Source organism: Oryzias latipes, chromosome 21, assembly GCF_002234675.1.
Source record: "Oryzias latipes chromosome 21, ASM223467v1".
Lineage (NCBI taxonomy): Eukaryota > Metazoa > Chordata > Actinopteri > Beloniformes > Adrianichthyidae > Oryzias > Oryzias latipes.
The window spans coordinates 23,857,880-23,872,361 of record NC_019879.2 but is presented as its reverse complement, the minus strand read 5'-3'; the positions used below and the strand labels follow the sequence as shown (position 1 = coordinate 23,872,361).

General features: G+C 37.6%; 1 protein-coding gene across 6 annotated transcripts in view; it reads left to right on the top strand.

Annotated features, from left to right (window-relative positions):
* The first annotated feature begins 9,591 nt into the window (after nucleotides 1-9,591).
* Nucleotides 9,592-14,482, top strand: part of LOC101168755 (E3 ubiquitin-protein ligase Midline-1) — a 29,957-nt gene continuing 25,066 nt past the window's right edge. Inside the window, exons 1-3 of one of the 6 annotated variants that reach the window (XM_020713050.2) lie at nucleotides 9,592-9,913; nucleotides 10,428-10,529; nucleotides 10,631-10,733. The gene's annotated coding sequence lies outside the window, so the exon portion shown is untranslated. Of the gene's footprint in view, nucleotides 9,914-9,956; nucleotides 10,734-14,346; nucleotides 14,436-14,482 lie in introns of those variants that run through there. The other 5 variants (XM_011489845.3, XM_020713047.2, XM_020713048.2 and 2 more) reach the window with 5 other exon arrangements.

Below are 14,482 nucleotides of genomic sequence, written 5' to 3'. Positions count from 1 at the left end.
TTGCAGTGTATTTGTAATGTTTTAAATGTTTAATTGCAATACATCATAAAATTAATTAACTGACAACATGCCAAAGGTAATAACCACTCATATCTTAAGTTTTTATGGAATTTAAACGTTTAAAGAAGCACAGTTGTTGGAGCCAAATTCCACATTTATACCTATAAAATGAAAACGGCTGTAATATTATGTCTTAGAAAAGAAAATCTGCCTTACTGTAGTTTTTTTTTTTTTTACTTGATTTATTAATAAAGAACATAATAGTTAAATCCTTTGAAGTCAGAGACTGTCAAATCTATGATTGAGAGGTGAAATACACAAAGTTCTCTTATTTCAGATACACATACATTTTTTTTCTCCAGTAATCATCGTCTGCAGCTATAGAAAACCGTTTTTTTTCCAGAGTCCCCTTTAAAAGTAGCAACAGCTACATAGAGGACAGAGGAAGGTAGCTCCTAAAATGTGAAGCACTGTTCCTGCAGTTTCAAGGACAAGATTGACAGAGAGGTTTCTACAGAGGTAACAGAGCACAGTGGAGCTCATTAAAAGTGTTAGTCATCCGCTATTACTTTCAAATAAAATATTACAAAGCTTCAGTCCTTTGGCTGTCATTCCAGGCTCCAAATCTGGACTACTTAATATGCTGCAGCAGCACGGTGCATTTTTTACTTTAGAAACCCCAGAGACTAAAATTTTGATTTCATTAGCAACCAAGTTGAGAGGCCTTGATCTAATTTTTAAAAAAGTTTTTCCAAAATCAATCAGGATATGTCTTTAGTTGATCTTCCCAGAATTAAAAAATACTTCTTATGGTTTCAGAATTTTTCGGTTTCTTGTTCTTTTTTACGTCTGTGTAGGGCGTCTGCGGATTTTCTGTCATGTCGTGAAAGCTTTAGGTCAAGCTGTTCACTTCCCACTAAGTCCTTTAGCAATTCAAGATTTGACCTCTGTCTACATGTTATTTTTGGGGGGTGGGAGGCTGGGGGATTTAGGTCAGGACATCCTGGCAGAAACTTTGAGACTACCCAGCTTTTTTCTTTTCTTTTTTTATTTTCATTTGAACATAAAAAAAAAAAGAAACGTTTGGCTTAAGCAAGAGCGGCCCCATATCATAATAAACCCCCCACCATGTTGGTTGATGTGACTGTTTCATTTGGGAATTTTCCACAGCATTTTTGTTGAATCCTCGACTCCATTGGCTTTTCAGTCAATACTGGATTAGGTTTTTCCATCACAATCCCTCACAAATAACTTTAGCTGTAATGTAAGGGAGAAAAAAAAAGGAATTTTAGGAGGCCTTTCGCTTTAATCCAAAACATTTAAATCACAAGCAGCTGGATTTAAGATCTTGAAGGTCCTTGTAGATGATTTACCTTTGATCTAAAAGGTCAAAAACTGTTGGCATCCCTACTCTGGCATCACGATATTTTTTTTATTCTAAATAGCATCCCCCGAACAGAGCGGTTAAACTTGGTTAGCAGTTGTGTTGTTGCATGAAATGTTTTGTTAGTTTCCTAAGTAACAATAGCACTTATCAACCTATGGTAAAAAAATTGATGCGACAAATAATGGTTTGGATCAGTTTTGGTCAGATTCGAGAGTTATGAGCTTTTCCTTAGCTGCACACTGCAAAAACTGAATCTCAAGACAATAAAAAAAGTCCCTTGCTTTAAAAAACAATATCTATACATAATATCTATAAATATCTTGCAAGAAAATAGTCTTATTAAGAAAGTTTTTCAAAAGCAAAATAATCTTAACTTGAGAAAACATGTTTTAGTGACTTGATATTTTTTTTTTCTTTAAAAAGAATTCTAGGTAGAGGTCATTAAAGTTTGAAGAATCAAATTTGGTAAATAAAATAAAATAAAAAATAAGGATATCATTGAAAGCATAAGGATAATTTTAATTCTTACCCTTTTAGTTTAAGAGTGTTGAGCCAAACAGATCAAATACATGTGATCATATTTATGACCCATAAGTACCAAAATATGTGTAGCTTAAAATTCTGCTTTTGTTTTTTTGCTTGAAGTCTGAACAAGAATTTCTTTGCCTTTAAGCAGCACTGCTACAAAATATTGAGAACAGAGGAAATCAATACGCTGATGAAAAGATGCTCAAAGACATCAGCAGCAGAAACACAAATGAAGTAGGTGGTCATATTCAAAAGCCAATATGAGAATGTTTTGAGAGACAGAGTCATAAATGGATCAAAAAGCTGATTTATAAAGATATTGTATTCTAATAATATATGATATCATAATATATAAGTATTAGATCAAAATAAATAAATATAAACAAGGTTAGTTCTGATTAAAAATCAAGAACTAGTTTATAAAAAAACTATTAAATGAAGTTCCAAATAGGATGCGGATGAAAAGAGGTTCAAGCTGTTTAGTGTATTCTGAAAATGCATTGTTCCTTCTAAAGATGATACCTTTTGAAGTAGAGCTCCAAGTCATTCATTGCAGTTTGACTTTTCTTCTTTCCATTCGATTCCACCATATGCTGAATCAAGTGATTTTGATCATGTTAATTTGATCACGCCTTCTTCAATCTGCATGGAGCCACACAGGAATTCTTCTGTCGCAGAGCCCCAAAAGTCCTCACATTGGTGCCATCTGCTCAGTCTCATGCTCCAGAAGGTAAAAATTGGATAAACGTTCTTTTATTTTAGTTTTTTTTATTGAGACACCATGCTAAACAGGTAGAAAATTCCTCAAATGTGGTCTTTGTCCAAATGTTTATGATGCTCAGGTGTTTTTAGATGCAAAGTCTCAGTTTAGAGCAATTTTAATCATTTATGCAAAAAAAAAAAAAAAAAGTGGTTTATCAGGTTAAAGATGCATGCAGAACAAACAACAGAGTACGCAACAGCATAGTAGGTCAAATGAAGTCAGCCTCATTATGTCAGTTTTTTGGCAAGTCCAGGCAATGAAAAAATTCTGGTTCAAATTACCTTGGAAGGACATTTCAGTACACTAACAGGCAGCTTTCAACAGGCAGCTTTGCTCATTCTTCAAACTTGTGCAACACACAGGAAAACATGTGGCTGAAAAATGACTCAACCACAACATCAGGACTCACAGCCGCCAGCTGTTTTTTTTTTTTTTTTTTTTTTTTTTTTTAATCTGACTTGTCACAAAAACCTGTGCACTCACAGATTCCTTTTAATTCTTAGTAGAGACTTTGTTCCACTGAACAATCACCAGGCATATGCTCGGAGAGCTGATATTTCACAGCATATGTTACGTGAAGATATGTGTGACAGACAGACATATGGTTATAAAAATGAATGTGCCACAAGTGCGGAGTTCCACCAACACTGTGGCAGTTTAAATTTTTTTTTTACGGAAGACCTATCAGAAACAAGTTTATTATAAATTTTTTAATCTTATTTTATTGACAATAAACATTTGTAGAGTGGCTTTGTTAACAGTCTGTTTACTCTGATTACAGAAAAACTAATTTTGCTGCAGATGAAATATATGGAGCCCTGGATATGACATAAAAAATAATACATTGTTCCCTCAAATAAGCATTTTGTGCACACAAATTACTATTTTATGTCCGCAAGTTAGTATACTGTACACACAATTTAGCATTCTTTGTGCACAAGTTAGCATTTTATGTGTGCAAGTAAGCATTTTGTGTGCACAAGTTAGTATTTTATGTGAGCCAGTGAGCATTTTGTGTGCACAAGTTAAAATTTCGTATGCACAAGTTAACATTTTATGTGCACAAAAATACTAACTTGTGCACACAGAATGCTAACCTGTGTGAAAGAGATGCTAATAAAATTATAATTTGTGTCTACAAACTACCACACGAAATATAATTTGTGACCACAAAATAGTAACTTGTGACTACAATATACTAACTTGTGCACACAAAATGTCAACTTGTGCATACAATATATTGATTCGAGCACACAAAAAGCTAACTTGTGCACAGAAAATGCTAAGTTGTGCATACAAGATATGAACTTGTGCACACAAAATGCTAACCTGTGCACACAAACTGGTTTGCAGAAATTGCTAACTTGTGCGCCCATAATGCTAACTTACAAGTTAGCATCCTGTGTACACAAGTTAGCATTTTGTGCACACACAATGCTAACTTTTGCACACAAAATGCCTATTTGAGGGAACAATTTATTTTTATTTTTTTATTCTCATGTCCAGGGCTCCAAGCGAAGTATTGTTTGGGCCACTCTGCCTGCATTATCGAGTGTTACATTTGGACCTGATGTTCTGTTTCCTGACCCTGTTTCTGACTGTTTGCCTGCTGCCTGCCCTGAATCTCACCTGGATCCTGACTACCCCTGTTACTTCTCTGATACTCTTATTGACCCCTAACTGGCTGACCCCGATTTAGCTTTGTGGACTTTAACCCTTGTGCCATCCTATGACCCCACCCTCACGTTGACGTGTTCTCCCTACCATGACACAGGTGGATAAAGGTGAAGAAGATCACAAATCATTGAAGAAAAAAGGTTCAGCGCACTGTCTAGTGGGGTCCATATGACCCCACTCCCAATGTTAAAGTGTCTAGGATAGCACAAGGGTTAAGCTAGGCTGATAAACCTGCTGCATTTGGAACCATCCATCAGCTTGTTCTTGTGACAAACATCTTATTTAGTTATTATCCTGTCAAATTCATCTTCTTTCTCTCAAAAGCAGAGCAAAAAGGTTAAACGCTCAAAGGAGGAGGGTAAAAACAAGGACTTAGATTAGAATGTGTTTTAGAGTTTTGTGGGATATTTTTGTCCATGAGGTGGAATTTTTTTGTTCAGATGATCAGCACCTCTAAATTAGGTTCTTCCTTATACCCTCACTCCGCCCTCTACACATCTGGTTTAACGGCTTTAAAGTTACCTTACAACCTTGTATAGAGATGGCCTGCTGGAAATGTGCTGATGTTAGGCAACTCGTCATGCCCAGAGGAAGCACAAAGGTATAATCATCCCGCCTCAACAGGTGTGAAAGTCCCCTCTCATCAAACTATACTTCTTTTTTTCCCTACGTGGAAAGAGCCCATTGGAAAAAGACTGAGAAAACAGATGAACAGATCCTCACCTTTTTTTCCTTGATCTCTACAAAACTATATTACTACAGAGCCCGTGTCCTGACATTAAAAAACTAAAATATAACTCGTTCCCACATAGTAATATCTTGTTCCCACAAATTAATATCTTGTTCGTACGAAATAATATTCCGTTCCCACAGGATAATATTCCGTTCCTACGAAGTACTATTTCGTTCCCTCGAAACAATTAAGTTGTGCGAACGAAATAGTGTCTTGTTCCTTCAAAATAATTTTCCGTTCCCACGCATTAATTAATTCGTGCAACGAAGTAATTATTTACATCATAAGTCATTCATAAACATGGATTGCTGCTTCGCCTACCGGACATAGCTCCTAGCTTCATAAATACGGATGTGAGCAATAGTTGGATTTACAGCAGATACCTTCACATATCTGTCTGTGTGTGTCTCATTACATTGGATTAAAGACACGGAGGATGTTTAGAGATCAGATTTATTTATTTTAAAAAGCTCTAAAAAAGCATCATACTCGTTAGCAGTCACTTTACATCCGAAGGCTAGTAGGCTGCATGCTACGCATCCCATCATGCATCACGCATCACAACCAGCCAATCATTTGTCTTGTATAACTGTGTCCCTATAACTGTAGTTATAAGGACACAGTGATTGTTCTTGTTGCAATATGGGGAAAACGTGATGCACAATGGGACACGTAGCATGTAGCCTTCTGGCCTTTGGATGTAAAGTGACGGCTAACGAGTATGATGCTTTTGTAGAGCTTTTTAAAATAAATAAATCTGATCTCTAAACATCCTCTGTGTCTTCAATGCAATTTAATGAGACACACACAGGCAGAAATGTGAAGATATCTGCTGTAAATCCAACTATTGCTTACATCCGTGTTTATGAAGCTAGGAGCTAAGTAAGTCCGGTAGGCGAACCAGCCAGCTTGGGCACCCCTAGATCTTATGATGTTTTTCGGAATTTTATCGAGACAGTAATAGATCGATAATTCTTGTTTTTATTTTCCCCCTCTTGAACAAACGTGGGTCACAGACACGGATGTAGCGGCAGAAAGCGGTTTTTGCAGCAGGATGGACGGAGAGGGTACCAGGATGTGAATGAACCCAGACATGAAAATGTGATTACCGACGCTTTTGTGCTTTTTAAAATAAATAAATTTGATCTCTAAACATCCTCCGTGTCTTCAATGCAATGTAATGAGACACACACAGACAGAAATGTGAAGGTATCTCCTGTAAAACCAACTATTGCTCACATCCGTGTTTATGAATGCCTTATGACGTGAATAACAGGTTAATGATGGGCTAGGTAGCATGTAGCCTACTAGCCTTCGAATGTAAAGTGACTGCTAAAGAGTATTTTAATAAAAAGACAAGTCCTGAATATTATTATTCCTATTCGAACCTAAACTACAATATCCATACCGCACCCGAATGCCGGCAAGACAAGCTAAAGAGCTCTGCGGCGGAGCTAGGTGCTATATCCGGAGAATCGCTGCGGTGTGGCGAAACAGCAAGCTTGGGCATCCTGAATCTAATGATATTTTTCTTATATTCATTGAGACAATAATACATTTATCATTCTTGTTTTTCTTTTTCCTTTCTTGAACATTTGTGGGTCACAGAGACACGGAAGGTACCGCTGAATGCGGCTTTTGCGGCCGGATGGAGAGCATATCCGTGTTTATGAATGACTTATGACGTGAAAAATTATTATCTTGTTCACACTAATTAATTATTTCAAGGGAACGAAACAGTGTTTCGTGGGAGCGGAATATTATCTTGTGGGAACGGAATATTATTTTATGCGAACAAGATATTAATTTGTGGGAACAAGATACTTTTTATTTTTTTAATGTCAGGACACGGGCTCAGTACATTTCCATGTGGTTATATCTTTTATACCGATTCAGTGTAAACAAATTTACTGTTTCTAACAAGTTCAATCTTATTCACATTTCTAACAATCTCAATTTAAAATAATGATCCCACGTTTAGTTTTGAACATTTTGCTGGGAATCTGTATTTAAAATAATTTGACATCAGGCAAGAAAGAACAAGACTTGGGTTCAAAACTATTTCAAACTTTAACTGCTATGTCCTCTCATGCAGAGTAGAAACAAATAAAAGTAATACAAATGTAACTTTTTAAATAATAAATACTTTAGGAGAGAATCTACATTGTTTTAAAATTCTGGAGGTCATTTTCATCACTTTTGTTTATTTATTTGTACTGTTTTTTTTGTGCGAAGTAACCCCTACAATGAGGGAAATCTTCTAAAATGGTGAAACAAGTTTCTTTGTGTATCTCTTCATGAAATCTGGAAGCATTTCCGGACAGCATGGGTTTCATCCACGGTGGGTTTCAGTTTAAAATCTTTGTAACTGCTTCACATCATACTTATTTAAAACCAAACATGTTCGCCTTTGATTTTGAGCTGAAATTAGATCAGAGTTTTGGATGTTCAAATGTCGTATGCTCCCCTCCGGCAGCTTTTTCATCCAACTCCCAGAGGTCGGCCAACAATGGCAGGAACGAATGTTGTCTGAGGCAGTCGAGAGAAGAAGCTCTGCAGCCGCTTGTTTTCATGGATTAACAGAGCATCCAAACCCAAGATGACATCCAGGTGACATCTGTTTTAGACAGATGTCTAGTTTTCATAATTAACTGTCCTCAAGAGGTTTTGCTCATGATACATAACCTAATTTACTGCTTCCCATCTTGTACTATTATTTAGTAATAAAATGCTTTTCAGCTTCATCCGTTGGGTTCTTCGTGTCTGCGTTCAAAACAACCTGCAGGCAGGGTTTGGGAAGTTTCACAACAAGTGTCACAAGCCTGTTTCTAAAACTTGTTTGCAGACAAAACTGCAGGGTATAATTGGAGTCATTGTAGAATGGGTTTGTCGGCGTTGGTTTTAGGACTCCTGCTCTCCTGGGGCACCTTTTCCTAACGCTTCTGGATGTTTTTCACAGATATTAATATTCAATAATTTATCTAGGAATAAAAAAGGTCCTACTTGGCTGAAACATCTTGCTTTTTCACTTGAGGGATACACACCCAATTTCTAAGATATGATCTCGTTATAACAAGTGGAGAATTGTTTTCCGACTGACTCATCTATCTTGTAGGATGAATTCTCATAAGGGTGGAGAAAACCAATTCTCTTCTGCCTAATCATGTTTTTAACCTAACCTTCACTTTTTTTGTCTGACTGCTGTGAGCCTCAAGCATTCTTAGTCTGTAATAAAACAACAAACCGATGCACAAATAGTTTGCGTGACTGAATGAAATGTTTCACATGTGTTGGTCTGAATACATACGTATATATGCAAATTGTATACGTGTGTGAACATTAGTTGTATTGTGTGCATGTTGACATGTCTTGTATTTGAACATTATTGGAGCCAACAAGTATGTTTATAACATTTGAGTGTGTGTGTGGACAGGTCCCGCCCCTTTTAGATTTGTTTTACTTAGGAACCTGACTGTAATGATTAGAAACATCCAGCAACTTGTTGCTTTATGCTGCTTCACAGTTCTACCCCCCCCCCCCTCCCTTCTTTAATCACCACCCCCCTCTCTCTAACATCCCTCTCTCTTCTTCCCTCCTTTTCTTTTCCATCCGGTCCAACCAAAGATTGTTACAAATATAAGTGAAATGAATAAAGTTTAGCCTACATTACAAAAGGGGTAAATTCAAATATACACCCAGTGTGTCAAAAGATTGTTAACCCTGTTGTAACAGTAAAATATGTCCTACTCAACAGGCTTTAAGCTCTCATCTCTGTGCTCAGCTGTTGGACAGGACAAGTTAAGAAAAAAAAAAACCCAACAAACCGAAAATGTAAAATTAAAAATAAAAACATATTTCTATCATTGGCCAATCACATTGGTGGTGGAAAATTGTGTAGGAAAGGCAAAGTTTGGTTTTTAAATTCAACGGGAAGGTTTAAAAAAGTGTTTGCTTTGAAATCTTTGATTTAAAAAAAATAATTCTGACACAACATTGTGATTCCCCTTGAAATAAATCTTTGTAATTTTCAAAAAGGTTTTAAAAAGTTGTAACATTTTTCATGATTTTTGGACCTTGTCTTTGCCCTTTATTTTTGATCTATACATTTATTATGTCTTCACATTTTTGAACTTTGATATAAAAATAACAACCTATAGTTTGATCTTATTTTTTGTGATGTTCTGCAGTAAAAAATACAAAATTTACCACTTGGAATGTATTTTTTTTTTGTCCAGCTTCAATTTTGGAATTATTACGAAATATAAAGAAAAAATATTTATAATAAAAGGAGCTGGGATTGTACTACTAAAATGGATTTGAAGCATTGTTATAAAAAACGATTTTAAAGATAAATTATTAAAGCAAGTTTGTAAAAAAAAAAAAAGGCTCCTAAAGGTCCTGCATCATAAGGGTTAAATTCAGCCTTTTTCTGAATGTGACAAGATTACCTCGTATTGTCACTGCAGACGAAGAAAAACAGGTGGAATACCTACTTTTTTGGGGAAGATTTTAGTATTAACCTCTGTGGATGACAAACAGCTTCCTACTTCCTTTCAGTGACAGCTTACGGCCGGATTAGTTCCTGCTCTCATTCTCCTGTATAAACCTGTAAAGCAGATGAAGGTGCAGTGTGTGTCAGGGCTGTGTGTGTGTGTGATAGTGAACTCCACTAAAGAGGTGTGTACATACAGAACACCTTCAGTTCTCTGTCTCCTGTCTGTCCTACCTCCAGGGAATTATAAGCTGTCTGAAAGTGGTTCTCTGTTTTAGTCTTTTTTTCTTTCAGCAGAGAGACCCAGAAGCCTTCACAGCTATGGAGAAGAAGGTAAGATCAGTTCAGGCATTTTTGCCCGGCTACTATTCAGGCTGATCAAGGACGAATGCGTCTAAAAATGGAGATTAATGACGGTAAAACGCTCAATTTATGTAATTTAGCAGGCACAAACAAATGGGTAAACAAGTATGAAAAGTGAAGACAAAGTACTAGAAGGTATCTTTGTCACTCTTTTTTAAAGCCCATGTTAAAAGTGGAGCCAAGCATATTGTCTTTGTAACACGCACCCTCTTGTTTGCACATGCATGACATCTGCTGACAGCTGAGTACAGCTCTGTTCCATCAGACTCCCCATAAAACAGCTGCAGACTGAGTTATTCATCTGGCAAACAGTTACTATAACGTTCTCAAAGTATAATAAAATGCTCAGTTTTGTGTATCTTTGAAACAATTGTTTATGGTTTTAAATGAGAAGCATTCCTTTGCTGTGGTGGGAAAGTAATGTCCCGGAGAAAACTGGGGCTCTGGGTAACTCATTTGCTTCTCTCTTTTGGTGAGCGTTTAGATCTGCTCTAAAACAACATACTTTTTGGAAGAAGACTTTCCTTGTGAAGAGATTTGCCCAGAGAACTTTCTTTGGAATTCATCTCTGATTTGTTGTTTGAAGGTAACCCCACCTTCCTGTTGATATTTAGCTCCTTTTTTCTTTAGGATCCACTCTGACTAATTGAAAACATGTTGTCTCTTGATGAACTGCTCCTTCAGCAGCTGTGAGTTCTCCAGGTTTGGGTATTTTGACAAGCTGCAAGTCGATTCTGGATTGTCCAAACATGGGGGGTTGTCTTTGTACATCTACAGTGTAATTCTGAAGGTATGTTTTCGAAATGTAGACTAAAGCTAAATACTATTAATGCAATGAAAGATTTTGGTTATTCAAGTACGTGAGTGACCACGTGTGTCTGCTTGTGTTTAGAAAACTGCTTAACTGTTATTTAAGGAGGGTTGCCTCTACAAATGTTTCATTTGTATCCTGAGAATGTCTCAGATTTGTGGAATGTGTCCAAGCAGTCCTGAAGGAATGCCGTGATGGGGGGATAAGTATTTAGCTATTCCACATTGGGTCAAAAATTCACAACAAAATATGTGAAACATTAGTTTTGTTTTAAGCTTGCAGGATTATCATTAAGACAGAAGGACCTTTGTGTGTTTTAATAAGATAATAAGATGTTCTGCATTAACAGCAGCATCAAAAATGCCTTGGACTGAGCTGGTTTGGTTACACAAACAAGCCTTTAGCCTGCACACAGATGACCCAGATTCAAACATCTGGGCTTCTGCCTTTGGCTTCACCAGTCTCCCTGGACATGTGGAAACAGCCCACTACAGTGAATGTTTCAGTCCCCACAATCTTGTTGAGATCTGAGAATTTGGAAGTACTCTCATGTCAAAGAAGAAAGAACATGAATATATGAAACATCTTTGTTGAAAAAGTGGACCTGCTCTGGATACATGGCATATTTAATCCAGCCTGGCCAGGTTCAGCATCAGTTTAGTTTAAGGGTTAGGAGCTAGCTTTCAGACTGGACAGAGACGGTTAGGGCTTCATCTGCCTCATCTATGATAAGATCTGATCATTCATAGTGAATATGACACTGCGCTTCTGCAGCACTTCCTGCAGAAGCTGGAAGCAATTACAGACTCCTCCAAGCAGCAAAAGAATGCAGAAGGAGTTCACCCCTCTCCGCTTGTCTGGGATACATCTTTTTTTCTTCCCTCTATTCCTCAAAAAGAAAAAAGGAAAGGCCACTGCAGTCAGGCAATGCAGATGTGGTGTGGACCAAACACAACATATGACTTTTTTTTTCTTTCAAAACCCCTTCAAGGATTTGTCTCAGTGAAAATGCAAAACACGGTTAAGTGTTTCAGACTGTTGTTTTTAACCATAACCTATCTGTATTTGTAAGTGATAAGGAAATGTGGCCATACTTGTTAATACTTCATGACCTTATAAAATGACATATATTTTGGAAATTCCTGTGCATCCTCCTTTTTTTAATGGCTTTCTGGCATTTGACAAAAGACCAACTCCGATGAAAATTGTGGTTTTAATAAATTGAAAAATTCAGCTTTAATTTGCATTTCAGAGAATTTCTTCATTCAAATAAATCGTGAATCAGCAGGAGACGAAAATATTGAAAAAGAGATCATTTGTTATGTAAAAAATATGCTGGGTCGACCACAAGCTCCCTGATATGGTCTATTTTGATGCATCCACTTAATTAAAAAAATTACATCCATGTACGTCTTTGTTTTTCTCGTCCGAGCTGGGATCTCAATCAAAACTGTACGACTGGATTGCACCGATAATGCCCGCCATTTTTGTTGCACCACTAATAGGGGTGTGTATTGGCAAGAGTCTGGCGATATTATTTGTTTCAGTCAGACAACTCTTGCACTAAGAAACATTTATTTCACAAACTTAATTTTCACATTCTTTAAGTTGGCATTCACATCTTTTTCGTTTTGGCATAAGGCTCCGTTCAATTTCATGAGATACTTTCCATAAAACTTTCGGGTAACAAAAGCCCTTAACGGAGCCCACAGGTGGAAGCCGGGGAGGATGGAGGGTCGAAGAATGAGCGCGGAAGGTAAGAAAGAGAATGAACAACTGCGCACCTGGGCTTAAATAGGACGCTGAGCAGGTGAGTTAATTGACTGAACTGCCCTAGGGAAGTAATCTGTAAAAACACTGCCGAGTGTGCCTGCCTGAAAATCCGACGGGTCGCTCATTTCACCACAATTCACCACAATTTGCTTTTCACATGGTACTGGCAGCAATGTGGCACCGAGTTTCGGTTGAGTATCCATCCCAAGCAAAGTAGTACATGTCTCATTACAACAAAAACTGAGAGGCTGACTGAACAAATTTTCTGTTGTTTAGTGCAGTGTAGAGCTGCTGAAAGAAGCTCAGTGTGCTGCCAACTGGGGGTTCAAGTGGAAAACAAGAATCAGACACTGAGGGGCACTCTCAAATAGTTAAATAAATATGGTCAAATGAATATTTGATCGATTTGGTGATATATCGCCAATTTGATTTTTTTTCCCCCCTACAATGTTAAGTTGGAGGTGTGAGGGGCTGTAAGATAGTGAAAGAGCATGTAAACAGAGAAGTCTCAGTTATGGCTGATGGGTAGGGGGGTTGGGGATACTCCATGCCAACAGCCCTGCCCACAACTAAGAGGTGAATTTTCAATGCAGCAGCAAGCTGCTCTGTAGAAACTAGAAAATAGACAAGTTTATTTTTATTTAAGCTAAAAATAGCACAATCATGTAAAAAAATAAAAAACACTATGAATACTTTTAAAAATAGCTCAAAAGACAATCAAAGTGTGTCTTTACCACTGTGTTCTTCAGTATCTTAAGTTGAATTCAGCTTAAACTCTGAACTCCAAAGGGGTCAGTGGGACAGACCAAATAGTAGAGAACAGCAGTGACAGCTGATTCTGCTGGTAGCAGAACCAGGACACATCATAACTAGAGGAAAGGAATCAATGTCAGGTCACTGCCCACAGCACTTCTGCAGGCTGTGCCAGCTAATCATGAGGCACAGTAAATCCATGCAGACACTGGCTGATGTCTGGAGAGTGTGATAAAATGCTCCAACAATGAAGACGGATGGAATCTTCTGCCTATGCTAAAAAGCAGCTCTCTCTTAAATCGAGTAGATAAATGGCAGTGTGTGTTCATTTGTTGTGCTCATTCATCTGACCGATCCGTGGATTGATAGCGTTACTTAAAATGGGTTCAAAAAAACAATTGTATGTATCACACAATTAGATTTTGTTTTTGATTGTTTTTTTTGTTTTTTTATTTTTTCCCAATCTTAGTGTGCAGACATTACTTTCATCCTGCTGTTGTTAAAGTGAGGAAGACTTTGGACAATCCAGGTGACTAAAATCATAACCTCTGAAAAAAAGTCAATCCTAAAGCACGCTCATATAACTCAATTAAGCACACACGTTTACATTTTGATTTGTTAATTATCTGTGATCTGCTTTGTATCACAGATGGAGTGAAGGGATAAAGAAAGGATGAACAGAGCTGTATATAAAATGTGACAATGCACCATTGCCCTGGAGACTGGTCCCATCTGTTTGAGGCCTGCCTGTGTAGTTAGAAACTCATCAAAATTTGGTCCCTGAGGTTTATGCCCCCCCCCCCCCCCCCCTTTGTCTCTCCATTTGTTACCCCTTTGTCTTATCGCTGAGAGGGTGGGGAGTCAGGGGTTACCTCAACCCCAGAAGGGGGAGAATGATGGGTCCAAGGCTTAATGGAAACCGTCTTCATGAAATGGCCCAGTGGAAGTGACGCTGCTTGGGCATGATTTATGCTCGCATGAGTGTGCGGTTGGGTGGGGAGCTTTAGCAGCAAGGGTGGGTGTGTGAAAGAGACCAGCCAGGATGCTACTGTATGTTTTGTTTGTTCTATCGTCCATGTGGAGCAGAGGAATCAGCTGTCAATAAGAGTGACATTTTGGACCTATGGTTCAGAAGATCACTTTGGATTTTACCATGTAAGTCTATTTATTATGTTTTTTCTACTAGTGACATCCAATTGTTT